The sequence below is a fragment of the Ursus americanus genome, chromosome X (assembly GCF_024610735.1).
Source record: "Ursus americanus isolate L20-20 chromosome X, mUrsAme1.1.p, whole genome shotgun sequence".
Classification (NCBI taxonomy): domain Eukaryota; kingdom Metazoa; phylum Chordata; class Mammalia; order Carnivora; family Ursidae; genus Ursus; species Ursus americanus.
This window is the reverse complement of record NC_142164.1, coordinates 54854539-54860547: the sequence shown is the minus strand read 5'-3', so window position 1 is coordinate 54860547 and position 6009 is coordinate 54854539.

The following is a 6009-nucleotide window of genomic DNA, read 5'->3' as shown; positions in this document are numbered from 1 at the left end:
GGAATTTATAGTAGCTATGATAAAAAATGCTCAAATAAGTAATCATGATCATTTGTTTTGTTTCTTAAATTCCACATATATTGAAATCATATGGTATTTGTCTCTGACTGGCTTATTTTGATTAGCATTATACTCTCTAGCTCCAACCATTTCAAGTGGCAAGATTTCAGTCTTTTTTTGTGGCTGAATAATATATATATCACATATTCTTTACCCATTCATCTACTGATGGACATGATGGATACTTGGGCTGCTTCCATAATTTGGCTATTTTAAATGATGCTGCTATAAACATAGGGGTGTATATATCCCTTTGAATTAGTGGTTTTGGGTAAATACCCAGTAGTGTGATCACTGGATGGTAGGCTAGTTCTAGTTTTAACTTTTTGAGGAACTTCCCTACTGTTTTCTACAGTGGCTACACCAGTTTGTATTCCCACTAATAGTGCAAGATTTCCCTTTTCTCCACATCCTCCTCAACATTTGTTTCTTATAATTTTTATTTTAGCCATTCTGACAAGTGTGAGGTGATAACTCATTATAGTTTTGATTGTCATTTCCTGATGATGAGTGATGTTGAGCATATTTTCATGTGTCTGTTGACCATCTCACCTATATGTGGATTTAAGAAACAAAACAAATGAGCAAAGGAAAAAGAGAGAGAGAGAGAGAAACCAAGAAACAGACTCTTAACTATAGAGAACAAACAGGTGGTAACCAAAGGGGTGGTGGGGGTGGGGATGTGTGAAACAGGTGATGGGGATTAAGGAGTGGACTTGTGGTAAGCACTGAGTGATGTCTGGGATTGTTGAATCACTATGTTGAACACCTGAAACTAATATAACACTGTATGTTAACTCTACCAGAATTAAAATTAAAAAATAAGCAATCATGAACACTACTTAATCAAATATTAAATAAAGTATCAGCAAAGAAATAGAATATATAAAGCAGAACCAAATGGAAATTTTAGAATCTAACAATATAATAACCCAAAAATCTAAAATCCATAAGACCTCACTTTCTGGATCCAATAGCAGAATAGAGATGACAGAAGAAGTAGGTGAACTTTAAGTTAGACCAGTAGAAATTATCCAATCTGAACAGCAAAAAGAAAGAAGATTGAAAAAATGAACAAAGCCTCAGGAGACTGGGGGACAACAAAATGTCTCAACTTCATATAATCAAAGTCTCAGAAGGACTGGAAAAAGATTATGGTGCTGAAAGAGTGTTCAAAGAAATAATGGTTGAAAATACCCCCAAATTTGGCAAATTATCTGACATAAATATACAAATAAAAAGAAGCTGAATGGACTCCAAACAGTAAATCCAAAGAAATCTAAGCCCAGATACATTATAATCAAACTGCTTAATACTAAAGACAACAACTGGAAACCAAAATTTAAAAAGTATATATTTACAGTAATTCAAAAAAATGAAATACTTAGGTATGAATGTAACAAAACCTGTACAGAACCTGAATGCTAAGAACTACAAAATGCTGATGAAATTACCCATGAAGACCCAAATAAATGGACATGTTGTGTTGCATATATTAGAAGCATTGATATAGTAAAAATGTCAATTTTCCTCAGAGATCAATGGATTCACACAATATCAATCAAAATGCCAGCACAGTTTTTTATAGATGTAGACAAGGTGATACTAAAAGGAACAAGAATAGCTAGTACAATTTTGAAAAAAAAAAAACTGGAAGAATTACACTACCCAATTTTAGGACTTACTAAAAAGTTAAAGTAATCAAGTCAGTGTGGTATAGGTGAAGGGACAGATATACATTCATCTATGCAACCTAATAAATGGGACAGATATAGACCTACATGAATATGGCCATTTGATTTTTTACAAAGGTGCAAAATCTCACTGAAGAAAGGATAGTCTTTTTAACAAATGTTGGAACCTCTAGTCATTGATATGCAAAGAAATGAACCACAACCTAAATCTCACACTTTATACAAAGACTAACTCAAAATAGATCATAGATGTAAATGTAAAGCCTAAAAAAAAACTTTTAGAAAAAAAAAGAAAATGTTTGTGAGCTGAAAGTAGGTAAAGAATTCTCAAAATCCATACCAAATCACAATCTATTTAAGAAAAAAAATTGATGAATTAGACTTTATCAGAATTAAGATCTTTTGCTCTGCTGTGTATATAGTGTACTACATAGTATAGTATAAATACTATAAAGAAAAAGAAAAGACCAGGTGACAAGGGGTAGAAAATACCTAAAAAAAACCCATACCCCACAATACATATTTTTAAAGTTCTGAAACTCAACAATAGGGAAACAACCAAATTAAAAGATGGGCAAAGAACCTGGACAGACACTTCACCAAAGAGGTTATAGCAAATAAGCACACAAAAAGATGTTTAACATCATTAGCTACCAGACAAATGCAAATTAACTCCACAATGTGATATCAGTACACATCTAGTAGACCAGCTAAACAGAGAAACTGATTAGAGGGTTCACATGATGACAGCTCAAACTCCTTTACAATTTTTCTATCAGTCTTTCATTTTATGTTTTATCCACCTATGATCATTGTCTGGAACTATTACTTCATTAGAGGTTGTGAAATGGTGATTTTCCACATTTATTCTACAGTTATTAATTTTATTTCTTCTGAAAGAACTTCCTTTCTTCAAGCTAGGGCTATTTGGTTGTCCTGAAATAGTTTGTACAAGAAAAGCAGAATTAAAATACTGAGTTCTTTTTCCTTTAATTGCTCAGAGTAAGAAGTTGATATCCTATTTACTTCATATGGTATCCAGTGAGGTTTTTCTTTGGAAGTGAGGGGGATCTCTATCTCTCTTTCTGCATTCTTAATAATCTCATGATTTTTTATATATTCCATGTGTTCCAATGACTTCTAATCAGTATTATTTTTTGATGCTTTTGTGTACTTTTAACATGCTTCCATTAGTTTTTGCTGATTTTTGCTCACTGACACAATTTAACACAATTTATCTTATTTATTTCCTATCTCAAGCCTGGAATTAGCTACTTTTCCCTCTCCCCCAAGAAGTGCTGATACTTTTTATGTAGAATAGTATTTAGAGAACTTTTGTGCATCACTTTGTATTTTTTTTAATTACAGAAGAAAATTTGTACTCTCTACGTTGATTTAAATTAGTTTTATTATACTGTTACTTAAACAACAATGGAACTATTGATAAATAGATGACTTGGGCTTATGTTGTTTATATAATTATAAAACCAAAACAACAAACAATAAAACTAATAAATTGACAGCATTAAAGTTAGGCATTATATTGTTTTCTTGAAACTAAATTATAGTTCACAACATGAATATGACTCCACAATGGCATATTGAGTGCAGCTTGTCTGGTATGCTATGGGATGACTGATTTCTCACCACTTTATTCCAACTACCAAGAAACTGTATTATGTACAGCACACCTGGTATAGGACCATATAATTTACAAAGTCTGACCCCTTCATTTCAAATCAACTCCAAACAATTAAAGTGGTACTATCTGGTGTCAATGTGCTTGCAAATACAAACACAAATATGAGTGTTGGTAATGTATGACAGGGTTCAGTTATAAGGTGGTCTTCTAGATGACCCAGAATATGCTCATGTTAATTTATTTTAGACTATTTCCTTGGGAGATGGTCAAGTTACAGTTAGAGAAAGGAGGCTGAGTTTTCACAGAGAGGTTGAGATTAAAGGGAATATAGCTGACAACAAACTGTGATTCCAGAGGCATATGAGGAAGAAGAAACAGCAATGTTTGACATCTAAATGTACCACAGCAAAACACTATTAGCTGGCCAAGATTACTGGGTGAAGTAGAAGGTGTGAAGTGAGCAAGGTACAAAACAAAGAAAGCCACAAATTAAAAAGAGTTTATAGCACCTAATTAATATTATTGGTCTTGGTGCTAATATGCAACTGCAAAACTACTGAAGCATCGATATAAAAACCCTTACTATTTAATATAATAGCACGGCCATCCTTAACATAGCATTCAATTTATCCCTCTCAATAAATACTGACCAAATATCCAAAAGACACATGCTAGATGGTCTTTCACATTGTTGCCCAGCTGGCTTTCCCACAAGTCTCTTTCTGTCCTTGTCTGGACATCATCTTTGACTTCCGGTGGGAGTTGACAGCAGTGTTTAAGCAGGAGCGTGAGATAATCAATTTTCTTTGTTTTGTTATGCAAGTGACTCTGTGGTGGTGTAGACTATACTGTAAAAGTTATCAAGTGGAGTAAAGAGAAACTTGTAGCAGAGAAATGAGTCAGGAAGCTGTTTCACAATCCCATTTGTTGAGAACCTCAACTAAAGTGAAAATGGAGTGGGGAGGCTTCATTTGAGATATTTTCCACATTTGGTGATTGCTGATTTCATGATTTGATGAGCAGATGAATAGAGTAACTAGCTAGGAAGGTATTGCGGTAATCCAGGTAAGAAGAGATGTGAACCCGAACAAGGTAATGATATTAGGAACAAAAAAAAAAAAAAAAAGGATGAGGCCACCTGGGTGGCTTAGTCGGTTGAGCATCTGCCTTTGGCTCAGGTCGTGATCCCCAGGTCCTGGAATCGAATCCTACGTTGGGCTTCTTGCTCAGCAGGGAGCCTGCTTCTTCCTCTCCCTCTGCCTGCTACCCCCCTGCTTGTATTCTCTCTCTCTTAAATAAATAAATAAATAAATAAATAAATAAATAAATAAATAAAATCTTTATTTTTTTTTAAAAAGGATGAATTCCATAAATATTAAGGAAGTAGAATTCTCAGGACATTTTGATGGCTCAGATGATTCAAGAAAGAGGGAGGAGCAAGGATGATCTTCAGGTTTTAAAAATTATCTACCACAATTTTTCACAAAGGTGATTGATGTTAAAAACCCCACATCTTTCTTAGCTTTCTTCCATCAGTGTCCCATTGGAATTGTCTCTGGGAGAAGACATTTCAAGTAGTATTTGCCAGAGTAGCCAATGTAGAAACACATCACATATGGGGCTACACTCATAAAAATACCTTCTTCATTTAGGAGGGAAAATATAAGTGTATAACCTACAGGGGTTGGCAAGCTATGGCCCACAGGCCAAATCTGGAGCACTGCCTATATTTTTAATGGTCTGTGACTAAGAATGGTGTTGACATTTTTAATAGTGTTAAATAATTCAAAGAAAAGTAATTTTCATGACGCATTAAAATGATATAAAATTAAAATGTCAGTGTCCACAAATAAAAGTTCTACTGGAACACAGCCATGCTCCTTTGTGTACGTATTATGTATACAAGCAGTCTATGGCCGCTTTGGGGCTACAACTGCAGACTTGAATATTCGTATCAGAGACCCTATAGCCCTCAAAGCCTAAAATATTTACTACCTGGTCCTGTATAGAGAAAGTCGCTGTCTCCCGGTCTACTATGAGCCAGGTACTGTGCTAGGGCTTTCACATCATGTCTCCTCTAATTTGGTCAAATCCTTTAGTGGTATATCAGGCTATAGGGAACTGGAGAAATTAGCTAATTGAGAATAATAACATGTTTTATTTGTAAAATATTCCAATTATTTAGGCAAAGGTAACCAGTCACCTTCATTTATTTTTTTAGGATCGCATCCTTTCCCGGCTTTAACACTGCTATTCAATCCAAATGCTTACAGTACTAAAGCTGAATTTTCAGATTATGAAGCCCTTTGCAAATACAACCTTTTAGTCACATCTCATCTCTCTTTTCCCCACCCATCACCACTGAATTTCTCACTGTTCTCCCATTTTGTGCAGACACAAGCTGAAAGTGACACACTGAAGAGATATTTCGTGTTCATTTAGGTCCCTTGTCCACCTTTCCTTTCTATGTCTTTCTTCGTTCTTCTTTACTTTCTTCGTCGAATTGTTTACCATTATGAAATATAAGAGGAATTTAAAGGAGGGAGGGAAGGAAACTGCAAAACACACACAGGGTTTTTGGTGGGGAGACATACCTCTTACCACTCTGGACGG